The sequence below is a fragment of the Eptatretus burgeri genome, chromosome 4 (genome assembly GCF_056783735.1).
Source record: "Eptatretus burgeri isolate ZD-2024b chromosome 4, Ebu_testis_v1, whole genome shotgun sequence".
NCBI lineage: Eukaryota > Metazoa > Chordata > Myxini > Myxiniformes > Myxinidae > Eptatretus > Eptatretus burgeri.
This window is the reverse complement of record NC_140964.1, coordinates 103927784-103937783: the sequence shown is the minus strand read 5'-3', so window position 1 is coordinate 103937783 and position 10000 is coordinate 103927784. Positions and strand designations below refer to the sequence as shown.

Below are 10000 nucleotides of genomic sequence, written 5' to 3'. Positions count from 1 at the left end.
CAGCAGAGACCTCATAGCAGCAGAAGGGCACCATCATAGGTTGTGCTACAGATGCTACACAAGGGAGGAAAAGGATCCCAGTAGTGTGACAGGCAATGAAGCCCACAATGATGAAGCTCAGTACAAGATGGCTCAAAGTCACTCAAACAATGCGGTGTTCCTGTTTATCAGGAAAAAGCATGGACCAATCCCCAGGTGATAGCGATGGATGATGTCACATTTAAACTGGTTACATCGATTAAATCTTGTTATTGAACATTTGAATGACTCCTTTAAGAAGCACCTCCGGCAAAGGCGAGGAAGTGAGCTGGTGAAGCCCAAGACATCTTTGCCAATAAGAAAGGGAAGCTTCTTCTCTATTCACAATGAAGGGAAACTCTGACAACTTATCAATAACTGAACTTGCCAAGGCCTACCAGATGCTGAAAGTGGAGCTCCAGACCCTGATATCTTACACTGTAGAAGACCTTATAGCAAAGGCAGCCCTTCAGGTGAGAGCAAACGTCAGAAAGCAAAGTATGTTTTATGCACACAATCGGGGATTGCAAATCCAAGAAAAGGTTGTTTGTTTTCCATAATCACCTCTATGAAAGAAAAAGGTGAGGTTTATGACTGGACTCGTAGCACCTATCACCCCGAGGCAGTGTACTCATCCCACATGAATAGTTGAATACATACAATATTGTTGCGGTTCGGGGAACCGCATCCCTCCAAAGCAATAGCAACCATCATACAGCGGTCCCAAGACAGTTATTCCATTAAGAATCGTTCAGATAGTCCCTTCCCTTTTGTCTCGCGGGACAATGGGGACAATGCGTTGTGTGGATTTCATAGCTAGGTCTGTTTACACCACTTTAACTTCATTTCTACTCTTCTTTTCTGATTATTCCAGAGGTAAATCCGAATTTTGGTTCTCGCGGAGGCCAACACGTGCAGCACGTGCCACGGCCAGGGGAGGGGAATAGGAAAGCAACACATGAGCATCGACAGCGCAGCTGCGAGGATACAGCGATACCCTCCAAGGAACCTCTGCCGCAAGCTCGAGATGATCGTCTGACGTTTCCAATGATCTGGGATGAGATTGCTGGTTGCATTGAAAAGGCATACAAACGAATATCTCTTCCAGAGGCTGCACTGATGTTGTTTTTCACAACACAGAAGCAAATGACCCAATATCAGCGAGAGCGTGGCTGGCAGCTTGGTGCCAATAACTACATCATCAGAGGCCGATAACAGAAAAACAACAACCACACCACATTGTTCAGGCCACAAGTGTGCAAGATACGGGCGACGTGTTCTTTTCAAACCATTTATGGATTCAATTATATCGGCATCCTCTTTTCCCTCCATTTCTCCATCTGATGCAAATACCTATATTATTTTTCATTCCAAACCTCCATCTAATTATTATATCTGATCATTCCCCTCAAATCTTGATACAGATCGGGGTTGGCCCTGCGCACACGATAGCAGAATCGGGCGAACGTGAGCGCTGACCACGTGGGCCATGGCGGATCCTCGCGTACTCTACGAAACATGCTCGATGTCAGGCGGACCTGTGCTTAGCTTGTGACACATTATTATCGTACAGAGCAGGGCACGGATGGCACACAACACCGCGAACACGATAGCAGATGCAGATGAATGCACACGTGGCCACGTGTTCCATGGCGGGTCCGCACGTACTGTATGGAACGTGCTCGATGGCGGGCAAACCCGTTCGCAGCCGTGATACCTTATCGCACAGAGCAGGGCATGAATGGCACACATCTGGTTCTGGTCTGTGCATGGGTTTATCCGAACATCTTACTATCTGTGCATGGGTGTACCCTAACATCTTACCGTTGGTCCTCGCTGGCGGCCGCGGGTGTTCCCCACGGACGGTGGACGTCTCCTCGCCTCTCCGCCCGGTGAAGCCCCGATCAGGCAGAGGCGTGCTGTGCAGTTCGGATCGCTTGGGCCACATGGCGCATCGCGGTGCAGGCATTGATCAGCACTCATGGGGGGTGCCCGGGCGGGCATGCGGGGCCGAGACGACCCTTGGCCGGTCGCTGGGGCACGGTCTGGGAAATCGGTGCAAGGCAATCCATGTCACGAAGTTTGGTGAGGGGCGATTCATATCATGGGGCTCGGAGCGAGACGATTCCGCAGCTTGGAGTTATCTTGCCGGAAGTGAAGTGGAGCCGCTTCCGGCCATCACGGCTGGGCCACACAGTGGTCCGGGCCCAATCAGAGCAGCCAATTCGGGTGACGACATCGCTTCGGGGTAATGTCCCCACCCTGCACCCCAGGGTCTATAAAGGACGGGTGGCGAGGCCATCAGTAGTTCCGGTTTTGGTCTTGCCCATCGCTGCTGTCGGCTTGTCCCGTTCTCTGCCCGGCCTGGGATTTATCTCTCCGCCTTCTTCACCCGCTCCCTCTTGACTGCCCCTTCCACTCCCGCCATTCTATCGCCATCGCCTGTGACTCCGCCTCCTCCTCCCACCCTTCTCCGCCCACACATCGCTGACTCCACCCATCCACCTGGTCCTGTCTACCATTCCACCCACTCACTCTCGACTCAGCCTTCTCCATCCATCCGGCTCCGCCTTCTCCACCCAAAGTCCCTCCTTCACGTCCGACGGTCACGTCTCGTTCTCTGGACCAACGCGAGCTGCACGAAAAGCCACGAAGCAAGAGACGACGCGCCAGCTGTCAGGGAGGTATCACCCAGCGGAGCATCCCCCAAAAACGTATTGGTGGCACGATCGGGCAGTTGTGCAAAGTAACGAAAGACCATTAGCCTCATCTCTTCTCCTTTTTCTCTTCATCGGTGTGTGTGTGTGTGTGTGTGTGTGTGTGTGTGTGTGTGTGTGTGTGTGTGTGTGTGTCGTGGCACTTGTCCTCATTTAAGTTAAGATTGTACAATAATTATATCAGGATAACTCTGCTCTGTGTCTGCTTTTGTAAGTTGCTGGTATATTACCGCACCTCTCCCATTTCTTCCTATCACTGCATTACACACAACAATAAAACTATTCACTGTGCCACATATCTTTCGTTGCCTGATTGTAAATAAATTATTACTACTAGAAATGTTCCCAGCTCGATTTTGTCTGTTCTTTCAATGATCCAGCATGGTCCGAATCCAAGCTTAGCCGGGACTTTATTCCCAACGATCCGTTTCTTTTAGCCGGTATGTCCTTGGCAGTGTCGCTCGGCTGCATCCGATCCGGTAAAGTGATCCGGTCCGGTAAAGTGATCCGGTTCGGACAAGGCGTACCGAGGGCATGTTCCCCGGTAATTAAATCACGTGATTAATTAGGTAAACCGGTCAACTCATAGACGGTGGGACCCGAGGTCAGACGGTTGAGTTATTGCGTTCACGGTCGGTTAGTGACCCGCCGCGTCACGGAATTATCCATGTGCGACGGCCTGCAATTCCGAGGAGTCTGGTGGGAACCCAAGATAGCTTGCCCCCTGGTGGTCTTCTCACCCGACCCCCGGTCCGCAACAATATAAAAGACCACAATCGTGACTTCAGGCATCCCGAGGATGTGTCATTGTGACACCGGAACCGGGATCGATACCTGCGCCAAACCAAAACTCTTTTTTTTTTTTCTTCTTTTTTTTGCACATATAGTCGAGGCTCGTGGAAGAGCGAGTGCACTGCACACTGAGCTGAATGTACACCAATACCCAACAGGTCAGGTATGGGAGCACGTGCCAAAGCAACGCGTCGCAGCATCCACTTTCCGCTGGTACTCCAGGGGCCGCCGTCTGGCCATCCCCCAGGCAAATGTCTGGCCCATCCACATCTCCTGGAGATGCTGATAAACATGCTGCAACCACGAGGCACGTGATCGGCACATTGGCCTCCTCCACTCACGAGACTCCCTCGCTGAGAGAATCTGGTGAGCAGGATCAGCGTCAGGAAAATGAGCCACATACCAATACAGCTGCAGCTGACGCTCACGGACAATGCAGGTAACAAATCTCATTTGAGTCTCTTTTATCAACCGATCATTGGAGAAAAAGTCCGACCAGCCATAGCCAAGGATTCTCTGAAAAGACCTGGTACCAAAGGAAAGAAGTCTCCATGTCAGATCCCTGGTGAGAGTCCAAGTCTCACATCCATAGAGCAAGACTGGAAGCACCAAGGACCTGAAGACTTGGACTTTCGTCCGACCACACAGGTACCGGCAGCTCCACACCCCATGATCCAGTGAATCCACTCCCCCCCAGGCCCGACACAATCGTCTGTCGACCTCTGGCTCACAGCCAGCAGAGATCTGAATATCACTGCCAATGTAAGTGCATTTATCCACGACCTCAATATCCTCACCACAAACAGGTACAGACAGGAGAGTTGCATCCAAGATGTCATTGAAAGCCTGGATCTTAGTTTTGACCCAGGCAACCTGTAATCCCGGCGGCTCCGACTCCTCAGTCAGCACCTCGAGGGCCCCTCAAAAGGATATATTGAGTCTCTGCAAAGATGAATGCATCATCTGCGAAATCAAGGTCAGAGATCTTGACATTCCCAAACGCTGCACCGCAGCTTGATCTCTCCGACATCCTCCCCAGAATCCAGTCCATACAAGTGCTGAAAAGTGTGAGGGCAGGTACACACCTGTGACGAACTCCAGTTACAACTGGAAATAAGTCAGAGATGGTACCACCACATCTCACAGCACTCTCAGTATCAGAATACAGTTCAGACATCAGCTCTATCCGTTTTGGTAGCACCGCACGAAGACCAAGAATCCTCCAGAGGGCATCCCGATTTACTGAATCAAATGCTTTCCAGAGATCAACATAGGCTGCAAGCAGTCCCTGCCGAAACTCTCGTCTGCGTTCGGTGAGGACCTGAAGAGCAAGGATATGGTCAATCATTGATCTCTTTGGTGTGAAACCTGACTGCTCTGGACGCTGGTGCTCAAGCAGATGGTGGAGAACCCTATCAAGAATTATCTGAGCAAAGACCTTGCCCAGCACTGAGAGCAGTGTCACCCCTCTGTCGTTGTTGCAGTCTTGGCAATCACCCTTCATTTTCCAGAGAGGGACAACAAGGCCCCTCTTCCAGTCAGTTGGCATGATGCCTGTGTTCCAGGCAGAGCACAGAACCGCATGCAACGACACGAGTGCAGCATTTCTACTAGCCTTGAGAAGTTCATCATGGATGCCAAAGATACCAGGAGCTTCACCCCATTTTAACTGGTTCACTGCAGCCTGTATTTCCACAAACGAAGGGGGAACACAGTTGATTGGAGGATCAGCAAAAGGGATAGTAACACCTCTGACATCCAACTCATCAGCTGGGGGGCGGGGGGGGAGGTCAGCCTGGTAAAGCCGCTCAAAGTAACCGGCCCAGCGGGCAGACTCCTCTGTCAAGAGCCTACCACCCTCTGCTCTAACTGCAGTACACCGAGGGATGGGCTTGGACGAACGCAATGCGCAAATTCCCTTGTAAGCAGGATGAGAACCACGTAACCACAGGTGATGCTCTACCACCTCACAGATTCCTCACACATAGGCCTCCTTGTCCTCCCTCAGCACACGTACAGTTTTACGCCTCAGCTCCCTGAACAGCTCGGCTCTGCCATTCAGCCTGGCCCTGCGACTCTGGTGAATGGTATCCAGTGTCCTTGAGAGACAAAATTCTTCTTCGTCCTATGGTGAGTTCCAAGACATCCACTGGCAACATCAAGGACAGTGGTCTTGAAGGCACTCCACAACTCTTCAGGATCCCCCAAAACACCCAGACTCCCCAAATCTCCACTCAGCCTGGTCGCAAGCTCCTCAGCGACTCTCTCATCCATGAGCTTGCCAACATTTAGCCTCGGCTGGGATAGTACCATTCGCATGGATTTAAGGTGCAACTTATTCAGTTGCTAAAACAATCCGGTGGTCAGTATTGAGGAACTGAGCACTCCAGTCGACCCGGCAGTTCTGGATCATCTTCCAGCGACCATCAATGAGCACATGGTCAATCTCCTTTGTCACACTGCCAGCGTCGGAATACCAAGTCCAGCGATGAGCTTGTGGGCGCTGAAACCATGAACCAGCCACCCTCAGTCCACGACTTCTTGCAAAGTCAAGGAACTTGGTGCTTTTCAGGTTCACAGTTCCAGACCCATGGGGACCAACACACATCTCATAACCATCCCTATCAGTTTCAGTTGATGCATTGAAATCCCCCAAGTTTAGAAGAGTATCTTGCCTGGGGCACTGATCAACCACAGACTCGAATGTGGCATAGAATACGTCCTTCACGGTGAGATCAATTGCCTCAGTCGACGCATTTTCAGAGAACAGGGAAATGACACCCAAGGAGTGATGAAGCCTTCGTCTCATAATATGCTCATTGACCAGTGTGACCTCAATTATCATTGGAGTCAACTTATTGGACACAGTTTCAGCAACTCCTTGGGCATGGTTACCATCAGAGTGACCAGACCAATAGTAGGTGTAACCACCCACCATGATCTCGCCACAATCCGGTTTCTGAACCTCAGTGAGTGCTGCAATACCGATGTCCAAACGCTTGAGCTCAGATGATAACAGAGACAGGTGATCATCCTCTCTTTGGGATAGGCCATTCCAGGCACCCATCTGAAGGGACCGCCTCAGGTTAACCCAAGGAGACCGCCGTGTGGTGGTCGACACCTCAGCACTATCCTGACACTCTCCCGCAATCTGACCCGGGAATGCTATCCCGTGGTTTCCCTCCTGTCATCAAAGATTGGGGGCCCCGAAGGCTTTGCCCCAATCCCATCATCCGGTGAGCTGCCCTGCAAAGTGAAGCTGCACAGGAGCTACTCCCACCGAGTGGGTTTTCAGATTTTTTAATGCTTCATGGTTTTCAGAATACACTACACACTGATGACAATACCTTATCTGGAATCAGGACAGAACAGAAAAAACAATAGGACCACTGGACCTCTAGCTTGGCTGGGCACTGGCCTAATGTTGTAACTCAAATTTGGTAGCATTCTGACTGGTGGGTGTGGAGAGGAAGGTTTTTGAAGGAATTTACGCAATCTTTCAAAACATTTACGAAGTCAACCATTTTGACACTTCTGGTCACATGATCAGCATGACTGGCAATTTAACAACCCGACCCTGGTCTCATCTTGTAACCCAAATTTGGTGGCATTCTGACTGGTGGATCAGGAGAAGATTTTGGAAGGAATTTGTGGGACCTCTATTTTGACACTTCCGGTCATGTGATTGGCAAGACCTCTGCAATTTAACATCCCTACCCTGGCCTAATGTTGTCACCCAAAGTTGGTAGCATTCTGACTGGTGGATCTGGAGAAGATTTTCGAAGAAATTTATGGCCTACTTAAAATCATGTGACCGGAACGAGCTTTGTGTGACGACTCTGGATCCACCGAGTTACCTCATCAGTCATGTGACCGGATGGGAATTGGGGGGGGGGATAGGGGCAATGCATGGAAAGAGCAAAGGGTGCAAAACCAGAAAGGAGGTGGTCGAAGACAGACCACTGACCTGTCTGTGATGGGGGAAGTGATAAGCCCATAAAGTCAGCTTCATTGTGGGAAATTCCAATTATATTGAAGGCCTTGATTTCCATGGCATGAAGCTGAGCAAGGTATGAGGTGCCAGCCTAGAGGGGAGAGCAATACTAAATAAATCTGTAGATGAAAGCTTTGTTGGTGGACAGGAGCTCAGTTGTGCCAAAGAAGGACTTTGTATGATGGAGGATGCCCAGTGGGTGGCTGGATTTGGAGGCCAACTTAGAAATGTAGTTTGCCTAAGAAAGATCATGGCTGATAGTGAGACCCAGGAGTCTGAATGACTGAACTTCCTCAAGAGGATTGTAAAGAAAGTAGATGGGAGGGTTTGCCAGATGGTCCTTTCGGAAAGATATCGTGAGAGTGTGACATTTGTCAGGATTGAAAGATATATTGAGGGACATTTGATCGTACGACTTTTGCTGGCAAGAATGTAACCTTTCAACGTTATGATATTTGGGGCAGGGACAATTTTGTCACTTTTCTATTCATTTTTTTTTCCACCATTCTTTATCTTTTTTCAGTAGCCTCGTGATTTTGGTGGGTTTACGGGTGAATCATCCATTGCCCTCATGTATTTTTGAAGTTGGTTCCAATCCTTCAAGAGTTGATGCTCATCACCACCTCCTGCTTTTTCCCATACAAATCATGCTCTCTTCTACTTTTGCTGATCTGCTCCCTCCACACTTTCCTTTCTGCTACTTATCCACTCATGTGCGATATATTTGTCTCCCTGTTCCCCTTTGATCCCAAGTCATCCTGTGAACTTGCCGCATTCTATATTGCATTCAGCTTTCTGCTCGAGGGTGCGAATGGAGCACTTGATTATCGTTCTACAAAATTATGCTAATTGACCATATTTTTTCAGTCCACTCCACCAGGGAGGCTTTAAAAAAAAAAGCAGTCAAATAAAATTGTTCAAGAGTTTTTGCAACTACTCTGGTTTTGTTTTGGAGGATCATGTTAAATGACTTGCATTGACCATTAGACTGTCACGAGAGTGGTGACTAAACTTTGAAGTAACTGAGATTACAATTTGGTACTATATTTTGTTGCCTCTTCATTAACATATGAAGAAATATTTATAAAACAGTTTTTACTCTCACCAAAGGAGAGAGTATGGCATTTGGGTCCGTTTGTCCACACAGAACATTCATGTTTTTCTCTACAACCGCTTGTTGGATTGAGATGACATTTTCACCATTGGTGCAACTACTCATGGAGGTTTTAATGATAATTATGACATCATAGGTCACGCGGTGTGGCAGCCATATTGGAAAATCGGAAAAACGTTGGACCTCTATCTCTGAAACCACAAGTGTTCAATATTTATTCACACAAGTAGGTGTACAAGCCATGGGTGTACAATTTGTTTCGGAATAACTGATAGGTCACATGGTTTGGCAGCCATATTGGATTGAAGAAAAATAAAGTAATGTTTTCTCTGGAACCGCTTAATCCATCAACGTGAAACTTCACATTTATGATCTAGTATTGATGGGGAATACATGTTTTAAATTTCAACTTGATCGGACAAATGCTCTGGCAGCCAGAATAATTTAATTTCTTGATATGGGTTTTTTTTAATTTTTTTTCCAAAAGGCTCACTTGGCTGTGCCTGGATGGGTTTGGGGGAAGAGGAGTAGCAGCTGAAATGTGAATCCTATCCATATTCCACCTGATGACTTAATCTTTGAATTGTTTCTTGTTTGGGTTCCTTCTAATTACTCCAATGCAGGACTGTACTTATTTGGTCTTGCATTTGATTTTAATTGAATTTATTTTATTCCCATTGTAAATTCAATTGAATAATGAATAATAATGAAAAAAAAATGTCATGGGTCAGGGTCAGGGTCAGGTGTCCGATCAGAGCGGGACGTCTTGGTACCCGGTTATCACTGCTGCGAGCAGTTATAATTATGTCTCATTACCCTCGCCAAAGGAGAGAGTATTGCATTTGGGTCTGTTTCTTTGTCTATTTGTCCACACAAAACATTGGTGTTTTTCTCCAAAACCACTTGACTGATTAAGACGAAATTTTCACCATTGGTGCGATGACTCATGTAGAATGTTTTAATGATCATTATGACGTCATTGGTCACATGGTGTGGCAGCCATATTGGAAAAACAGAAAAGATTTGGACCTCTGTATCTCTGAAACCATACCAAGGAAAAAATTGAAACTTGGCACATAGCAAGTACTCCTCATGGGGAATGAGTTTTTTTACGAGGTCATAGGTGCCCTCATTGTGACGTCATAATTGTATATGTATAACGCCACATCCGATTAGTATGATAATTTTTGAGGGTCACCTTGGGATAAAATGGTCCACAGAAAAAATTTTCATTACATCATCGGTCACATGATTCGGCAGCCATATTGTTAAAAAAAAAACCTTCAAAAATCTTCTCTGAAGTGGGGGAACAAATCGAGGCGAAATTTTACACATATGACTACCTGCCCATGAGGAACAAAAGGT

The 10000-nt window shown here is 47.9% G+C and overlaps 1 protein-coding gene across 4 annotated transcripts in view; it reads right to left on the bottom strand.

Annotated features, from left to right (window-relative positions):
• The window catches only part of LOC147028807 (NEDD4-binding protein 1-like), a 96963-nt gene that overhangs the window by 11978 nt on the left and 74985 nt on the right, over positions 1-10000 (bottom strand). The gene's annotated exons all lie outside the window — the stretch shown is intronic.